The 9,099-nt window shown below is 55.2% G+C and overlaps 1 long non-coding RNA gene across 1 annotated transcript; it reads right to left on the bottom strand.

Moving 5' to 3' along the window:
• Nucleotides 1-3,512: 3,512 nt before the first annotated feature.
• On the bottom strand, nt 3,513-8,166 carry LOC132415034 (uncharacterized). Its single transcript, XR_009517071.1, has 3 exons — nt 8,144-8,166; nt 4,072-4,143; nt 3,513-3,592 (listed from the first exon to the last, which is right to left on the bottom strand). It is a non-coding gene; the product is annotated as an uncharacterized lncRNA (long non-coding RNA).
• Nucleotides 8,167-9,099: the final 933 nt, after the last annotated feature.

Below are 9,099 nucleotides of genomic sequence, written 5' to 3'. Positions count from 1 at the left end.
CATGTAGTACTGGCAGGAGCACGTGGGTGAGGCCAGGCGGACCTGCACTTTGTTCACCTCTGTGTGCCTAGGGCCTGGCACAGTGCTGGGCCCAACAGGTCTCTCAGTAGTGGCTGCTGACTGACTGAATGGGTAGTACCCAGTCAGTATAGGGGATGGGCTATAGCATAGTGCTGAGAGCCTGGATTCAAATCTCTTCTGCAGCTGCCTACCTGTGTGACCCTCAGCAAGTTACTTGACCTCTCTGAGCCTCAGTTTCCTCATCTGTAAATGAGGATAAGGATGTTAACAGAACCTACATCATAGGGTTGTTGGAGGCATTCAGTGAGCTCCTATCTGGCGTACAGAAAATGCCAGGTAACTCTTAGCCTGTATCATGGGGGTGCACCATGGGTAGCATTTTTCTGTGTCTATTACATGCACGTGTGTGTGCTCGGTGGGGATGTGGTGTGTTTGGGGGGTTGCTTCTGGGCTGGGGGACAGTGTGGGAGGCGGGTAGTGTAGTGCGATGCGAAGAGGGCTCACTCTGTGGCCAGAGTCACAGCTTCCCCACTTCCTCGCTGGGGGTCCCCAGCAAGGGGCTTCCCCTCACCTACAGGATGGGTATAAAACCTTCCTTGGGGGGTTGTCAGGGCCTCTTGAGACACGACTGAGGACTGTAATTCTTCCTGGTGTTGTACGTGGTCTAGTGGCTGTGTTGATTTGCAAGTAAGGGACACGGAAGGTGACAAAAAGAAGACTGATCAGGCTGTTGGAGCACGTGGGTCCCTCTGAGCTTTAGGAAGGGGGTTTGGGGCAATGCCTTGACGCTTCTGGGTCTCAGGTCCTCCGTCTTAATAGAGGTATTAAGACTGACCTCCCAGAGCTGTTGTGAGGGTTAGATGGGATGACGTGTGCGGTGCTGTCAGCTCACAATAGTTCCTCGGCAGAGGGAGGGAGATGGCATCTCTAGAGTCCTTTCCAGCTGGTGCCTGTGGTCCATTTCCAGCCATGTGATGCTATGATTTTTAGCCTACATGCACACAGATGAAGTATATGTGTTTGTGCAAATAGCCACTTCTTCACACTGTGGGGAGTGCCCCTTGGCATCCATCCTGGGTCTCTAGGACCTGTCGAGAAGGTTAAGCCGGTGAGCTCTGGAGCCAGGCTGCCCGAGTCTGAATCCCAGCTCAGCCACGTCCTGGCTTTGTGACTTCAGGCAACTGACTTAGCCTCTCTGTGCCTCTCTTTCCTCTCCCGAAATTGGAGACAATAATAGCACCCACCTCCGAGGGTTTTGTGAGCAGAACATTAGTTCAAACGTGCGCTTATGGAGTAGCCTGGGACAGACTTTGCTGTTATTCCCAAGTCGAGCTGGGCCTGAGGGCTGTGCTCTGCTGCACGATTCCCACGCCTTTCCTGGCCAACAGATAGCTCATCCCCTGGAACAGTCCTTTCCAAGCTCTGACCAGTCTCCCTCAGGCAGGAGTTCCTAGAAGGGTGCAACCTGGGGCAACATGGCCAGTGCAAGCTGCGAAAATAATCACGCTTCCAGGGAGGCCCCAGGAGGGACAGACATTTTGGAAAGTGAAAGTTTATGAAGTTCAGCTCCGGGGCGGGGGTGGGGGGGGGCGGCGCAGGGCAGGAGAAGAAGGAGCCTCTCTCCACTCCTCTCCCTTCTCATCCCCCCTCCCACGGAACCTCAGAACAGCCAAGGGACCTGAGGGGGTGGTGGGAGTGGTCTTTGGCAGGGTCAGAGGTCTGACATTCTGAGGTTCAAATCTCATATCTCACTGCTCCTTCCTGCCTTTGCCCTGCCAGTGACATCAGGAGGAGAGAGTGCAAAGGGGCAGGAAGGCCGGGGCGGTGTGATGGGAGTGAGGGAAGAAAGCGGCTGTCAGAGATGCAGGGGACTGCTGCGCCCAAAGTAAGCAGGAGGCCATGTGCACGTGCAAAGGGGAGTGTATCTGAGTGTGCGAATGGGTGTGTGTGAGAGAGACCACGTGAGTTGGAGGGTACAGGTGAGTGCATGTGTGAGTGTCTGACTGGGAAGAGAACCGTAGACCAACCTCACCAGCAGGGACTTTTTCAGTCCAGGCTCTGATTTTACAGATGAGGAAACTGAGACTCAGCGGCGGGAAGTGAAAAAAGGCCCAAAGTCACTAGGCAAGTCCGGTCCTAGACCCTGGTCTCTAGACAACGAATCCAGGGCTGAGAGGGAGATGGAGGAAGGTGGGGGGCAGCAGACACATTCGAAAGGAGAGGATTGGAAACTTTTCTAACTCCAGCCCTTCCCCTCCAGCTCCTCTCCACCCCCAGTTGTTTCTTCAGGCTGGAGAAGGAGGCAAGACAGGGCTGCCCAGGAGAAGAAGGAGGGGAGGAGGGGGCCGGAGGCAGCTTTGCAGGGTGCGGGCGCCCTGTGGGAAGGGTCCAGGCGCCGGCCCCCTCCTTTCCTGCAGACGCGGACTCCCCAGCTCAGCTGGGCCCTGTCGTCCTTGGGGCCCTCGGCAGCGGCCGCGGCCTCTCTCTTGCTCTCTGGCCAGACCCAGCCTCCAATGTGGGGAGGGCCTTCCAGAGAGAGCTTGGGGGGCTTCCCAGCTTGGCAAAGTGGAGCCCTAAAACGGAGGAGAGGATTAGCCTAAGCCCACCAAAGTCCTGGCCTTCCCCTACCTGCCCCTCCTGTTTCCCCACCTGGGAAATGGGAGAAAGGACAAGAAATTCGATCTGTGTGTGACGTGTGAGGTGGCGTCTGGGGGAGTCCTTTAAGCCTTTCCTCCCAGCGCTGGCGGAGCAGGGCCTCATTGCTGTCTTGCACAGGGCCTCCCTCCCCCTCCTCCAGAGCCCCCTGCCTGGGAGGGGCTCCCTCTGCCCTTCGTTTGGGGGAGGATGGGAAAAAGGGTCCACGCCGGCGAGGAGACACTACAGCCAGAGCAGGCATTCCCGATGACTCACAGGCCCGGAACGCCTTGGGGAGAGGCAGCCGCAGCGGGACAGCCCCCTGCTCAGCTGGGGCAGCTGGAGAGGACCCAGGACCTGGGGGGCCGGGAGGCGAGGGGAAGGCGGGAGGTCAAGAGGCAGAGCCCCGGAGAGGCTGCAGCCTGGAGCCAGGATTGAAGGAAAGGTCACTGAGAGGTGCCTGAGGGAAGGGAGACAAGGTGCCTCTCCACTGCCATCCTGGCCATAAATCCCACTCTCTACAAGCAGGAGCGATGAAGGCTCCACAGAACAGAAGACGCCCCCGCCCGGCCTTCAGGAAACTCCCTTTCTCGAGAACCGTCTGAGAAGAGGAGCATGTCCTGCGCCATCCCTTCCTGGGTCTGAGAATGATGCCTCCAGTCCTGAGGAAGCAGGGGGGTGGCTTCAGTGGCCTCCCTGGCTTCTTGCCCGCTCCAACTTGCTTCACCGTCATGCCCCCCTCCAATTACGGGCCTCTTGTTTGGGAGGGGAAACTGAGGCCCAGAGTGGTCTGGGGACACAGGGAACACCACTGCTTCCCCAGGTCTGCCTGACCTGGCAGAGTTCTGGGCTCAAGGGGCCTGTGTCCTTCTGCTCTTCCTCTCCCCGGCAAAGATGCAGCTGAAGACTTCAGTCTACGTGGCAGGCAGAGGGGGGCCTGCGAGGGAGAGGAGCTGGGAATGAGGTCAGCGGGTTGGACAGGCCAGGCCGTGGCTGTGAAGGCATCTGGGCTGCAGCAGTCTGGAAGGTAGGGGCCTCTGGGCCAGGCCACTCCCAGACCCAACCCGCCGTCCACCCGCCCACCATAGCCTCTTTCCCGTCTGCTGCTCCTCCCCTCTCTGCAGCCCACACTCCGCCCAGGCCAGATGGTTCACATCAAGCATCTTCCATGTGGCGGTTCCACCCTGCCCACCATGCTCCCTTCCCCCTCTAGCCACATGGCTCTGTGTAGAGTTGGGGAGCAATTCTCTTGCCCTGCCCCCCCACTCCAGGTCTGGGTGGGATCCCTGTATCATATCCCTGTATCATGTTAACCTACCCCCCAACCCCAGCTGCTTCCCTGGCCCCTCCAGCTCCTGCCCCCCATGCTTCCCTCCCCCCCCCCACCGCCTTCTTGAAGTACAGCAGAGATCTTACCTCTAATCCCTGAATCTCAGCTGTGTGACTTTAAGTAAGTCACTTCCCTTCTCTGGGCCTTGGTTTTCTCCTCTGTGCAAAGAAGGGAGGACAGGGCAGAATAAGCTCAAAGCTTCCTTCCAACTGAACATCTATTGTTCTATGATATTCCCACCTTGAAACTATAAGGTTCTGGATCTAGTGGAAGTTGAACACCAACTTTGGAGGGGTCATCTGGTCTACCTCTTTGCCTGTGCCCAAGCCGTATTTTCTTGTTGAGCCGAGATCCACAAATCTCACTCACTTATCTTGTACCTCCTCCTCCTCCCACGGGCCCCAGCCTTCTAACTTGAGTTCGTCTGCTGTCAAGGTGTAGGTTCTCTGGACAAGTCCTTGGCAAAAGGCTCACTACCATACCTTACTCAAAAGCAGTAACTGGCTCTCTATGGCCACCAAATTGATTATGAATTTCTCTCCTTGAATTCCAAGCCTCTAGAAGTTGGCCCCAGCCTATCTCTTATAGCCTTCTCTTCCACATCTCCTCTGCCCCAGGTGCGTTCTCTCTGTCTCTGTATGTGTGTGTGTGTGTGTCAGCCTTCCCAGGTTTGGGGATGCCTTCCCTCCCATTCCAACCTTGCATTTCAAACCCTCCCAGGCCCAGCTCAAAAGCACACACTCCTCCAGAAAACCTCCCTTGTCTCCCATTGGCATCCTCGTCCTCCCTTGCAGCTCTCTGGAGGCTTCCACTTACCTTGCTGGATAAGGAGGTCTTATCACTACCCTATTTCACAGATTGGGAAATGAGGTTTAGAGAAACGAGGTGACTTACTCAAAATCACACAGCCAGTGCTGCCTCGGGTGAGAGGCATTTTGGGGTTTATTTTATTCCCCTTCCTGACTCTGCACCCTCTGAGGGCAGAAGTTGTCCCAGAGCTCTCCCCAATGCAAGGCTGGCCCCAGGAGGTCTGCAGTAACCATTCACTGAATAGAATTGACTAGAGTGTCTGCAGTAGGCGCCAATCTCAGGATCTTCTTCCCTAAACAGGGTCCCTGTCCGGCCTCCTCTCCTCCAGGATACCATACCATTCAGTCTCTCTGGTCAGAAGAACAGGAGTCATCCCTGCTCTTCACCTCCACACTCCCTCATCCAATCTAATCCCAATGCCTATAAATTCTGCCTCCCAAACCCCTCTTGAATCCATCCCCTTCTCTATCTTTATCCTCTTCCACCTGGTCCGGACTCTCATCACCTCTCACCTGGGCACCTGCAGTAGCCACTTGCCATCACAGCCATCTTTCAGTACCTGCTCCCCTGAGTGACCATGATGACCTCTGACAAATGCAGACCTGATTGTGAGCCTCCCTGCTTCAGACCCTCTGTGGGGCCCAAAGCTGTAAGGACAGAGACTAAAACTCCTGATACGGCTTCCTTGGCCCGCCTGGCCTTTGCTTCCTGTGCTCCAGCCACACTGTCCTTCTCCGGATTTTGTTAGCATCTAGAACTCGCCATGCTCCCTCCTGCCTGAGATGCCTGACACTCAGAGCTCTGTGTTCCTTTCCTTCCTAACCTTTACAGTTGCAAGTACATGTTTATTTACATGACTTCATTCATGTCTGTCTCTACTAGACATAAGCTCCATGAGAACAGGCACTGAGTGCCCAGTGCCTAGCAAAGTGCCTGGCATATGAGGATGCTGAATGAATGATTCTGGATCCTTCCTGTGTCCAAGCCAGACTCTGTCCAAAGGGCTGCTCTGCCCAGAACTGGTGCAACTGAGCAAAGTGGGATCCACCCCTGCTCACCTTCCCATCCAGGAAACTCCAGAATCCCAGGTTTGCCCAGAGGAAGAACTGGTGGCTGATGTAGATGAGGAAAGACACCAGATATCTGTGGCTGAGGATTTCTTGTGGGAAGATGGGAGTGAGGTGAAGTCAGATTAGGATTTGGACAGGTGCCTCTGGCCCACACAGGCTGCCCCTTCATTCTTCTTTTTTTTTTTTTTTTTTTTCAAATCCAAGGGTCAAAGAAACCTTTGCATCTAGCCCCTGAACGCTTCAACCAGACAGCCGGTGGTGATGCAAGCCTTACCCCACCTTGATCCCCCCTCTCGTAGACTGCTGAAGCTCTCTCCTCTGGTGGAGTCCATGCACGCAGGAGACAGCCACCACCCCCCAGGAATGGATGGAGCACCAGAGATGCCAGAAGAGAATACGAGAGAAAAAAGAGGGAGGGAGAAGGAGTGTGTGGTGGAGGGGTGGGCCAATGGGACAGAGGCAGAGGAGAGGAAGAAAAGAACTAAGAAAAAGAAGAAACATATGTGAAGAGGAAAAAGGTTAAAAGGTGGGGGGAGATAAAGGAATAGAAAAAAGAAAAGAAGCAGGGGATGGGATAAAACGAGGGCAGAAGTGAACCAAGCCAGACAGGGGAAAATAACAATTCAATTGATTCACTCACTCAGCCTTTAACAAGAATTGACTCAGCCTTCAGACACTGCAAATGGGTCCAGTGATCTGATGATGACCTTGACAGGTCCCTGCCTGGGGAGCTCACACGTCAGCAGGAAAGATGGGCTTTGTGATCACAAGAGTGGACACTAGGACTGTGGCCCCCAAGCCTGACGACATCCCCACCCAGCACATTATTCTCAGTTGGGACCTGGCTGCAAACTGGTGGGGCTGGAGTGGGCCTGGGGAGTCCTAACGCCACCTAAGGACCATGCCCCATCCCTTCTCTCCCAGCTTGTCCCAGCTCCTTCCCTGGCTCCTCTGCCCCAGTTTCCCCCTCTTGGCCTGGGAGGTCCCGGAGAACGTGACGGGATCTGCAGGACTAGAAATGAAGCTTTCTCTTTAAGAGCACGGACTGAAGGTTCGCTCTAGAAGAAAACGAAGTGAAGACAGGGACTGGATGTGGACATTTGAGAAGAGGAAGATCGAAAACGTCACCCTGAAAAAGAGCTGCAGTGAGAGAAGCAGAGTCCCGTGAGAAAGAAAGAGGAGGGAGGCCAGGGGCAAAACGACAGACAAGGGTGGGGTGGGGGAATGTAAGAAAAGAAAGAAAAAGAGAAGGAAGGAGGGAGGGAGGATGAGGCATCTTACAAGCTCTCCTCCCCTTCGGAGCTAAACTCCTCCCCTGAGTTGTCTGCACTCTGACCCCATTTCCTGGCCTCCCACTCACTCCTCAGCCAGCTCCAGTCCAGGTTCCTCGTCCATCACTCCACCAAAACAGCTCACACTTAGGGCACCAATCACTGCCATGTTGCTTAATCCAGTGACCATTTTACTCCCTATCATACTAAGTCTCTCTGCAACATATAACTCTCCCTCCTTCTAGAACAATCTTCCCCCTGCATACATGACACCCGCAATCCTCTCCTCCTTGCCCTCCTACTTCTCCCACACTTGTCCTATCTCCTGTGCAGGCTCCTCCTTCCCTTCCCAACCCTTAAACCCTGAGGGTCCTCAAGGCTCAGTTCTAGCCCTTCATATCTCCTCCCTCCATACTTTCTCGGGAGATAACTCCGTCCACACCATCACCCTATGGAGGCGGGGGTCCCACATTTGTCTCTCCTCTGGACTCCAGACTCAGACACCTAAGGGTTCCCTCCATGTGTCTGACTGGGTGTCTCATAGGCACCTAACACTCAACACGGACAAACTTAATTCATCATCTTCCCTCTAAACCTGGAAAGGATGAAGAGAGGAAGGGAAATCTCAGGCCAAAGGAGTTGGGTTGAGGCTGAGGCATTGAAAGCTGTGCCTGGAACCTAAGGACCAAAAGACCCAGAAAGTGCAAATGAAAAGGAAGAAGAGAGAACCCCCCACTCCTGGGGTCTGTCCCCAGCTCTGCCCGCAGGGGTCCTCATACAAACCGTGCAGGCTCCATGAATGGCGACATATGGACACCAAGTTCTTCACTGCAGCCTCACTCTTACACCCCCTCCCCTTCTCTGTCCTCAACCCCTCTCCCAGGGACCCTCTCTCTATCACCAGTCTGGGGCGGAAGAGCATTCTGAAGGGTCAGATCAGGGAAGGAGGGCCACGGAACCTCAGCAGGGGGACCAGAGAGCTGGAAAGGGCTGATCAAACTGCTCACCAGGTACACCAACACCTGGGCTGCCTCTTCTCTTTTACCCCACACCGTGCAGTCCAGACCGGGACTTGAGGGGCTCCGGGGGAGGGGGAGCTGGGGAGCACAGGCGCATTGAGGGAGGGCACTTGGGGAAATTTGGAGAAGGAGCGAACTCAGAGCTCAGCACTTTCTTCCTTCTGGTTTTCTTCTTGAGGAATTTTTTTTCCCTAAGTGCTGATGACTTTACCATTTCTTGGGGGTGGGGGGGAGGAGATTTTGGCTTTTGCTCCCCCCACTCCAAATGCCAGACAAAGTCTTACATTCCACAAGAAGCCAGAGCTTCAGAGTTTCCTAAAGATGAGGTGGCGTCTCCTCCCGCTCCGGCCTCAGCTCCTGCTCTCCTTCCTCCCCCCACAAGTCTCAAGCCCTCAGTTCTGGCCAAGGAGGCCCAGCCAGGCTGGGAGGAGACCCCAAGCACATTCTTCCTCTCACTGTCATGCTGCAGAAATTAAAGACACATCTTGGGGCTGGGCGCCCGCCAAGCGTTTCAAGTCGAAAAGTGGCAGAGGAGGCCCTGGGCCTCAGCTCTATGCCACGTGTAAAAGATGCTTGGAAACCTTCTGCCCACAACTCCTGGGACGGAGGTCTGCAACCGGACATTGGGGTGGTGGCTATCGCACACCATACGCACAAAGCCCACCCCCCAATCCTAGGGGTCCCTAAACATTCTTCAGAACCACAGGCCCACGATGTAGCACGTCCCAATCCACGTCTCTGAGTCTTAATCTCCTTTAAGGTGGTCAAGTGAGCACGGCCTGAACAGGGAGCGTGTGGGGAGGGGGCTGTAGGTGGGAGTACTTCTGGCTGCAGAAACGCAGCAAGCAGGGAGGTGGGCAGGTCACAGCAACCCTCACCTCCAGCCTGTGACTCTCCACCCCAGACAGCCATTCCAAATGGGTGACCGCGCTGAGGGGCAGGGC

Source organism: Delphinus delphis, chromosome 19 (genome assembly GCF_949987515.2).
Source record: "Delphinus delphis chromosome 19, mDelDel1.2, whole genome shotgun sequence".
Lineage (NCBI taxonomy): Eukaryota > Metazoa > Chordata > Mammalia > Artiodactyla > Delphinidae > Delphinus > Delphinus delphis.
The sequence above is the reverse complement of the archived record's forward strand: the minus strand, read 5'-3'. Positions and strand labels throughout refer to the sequence as shown.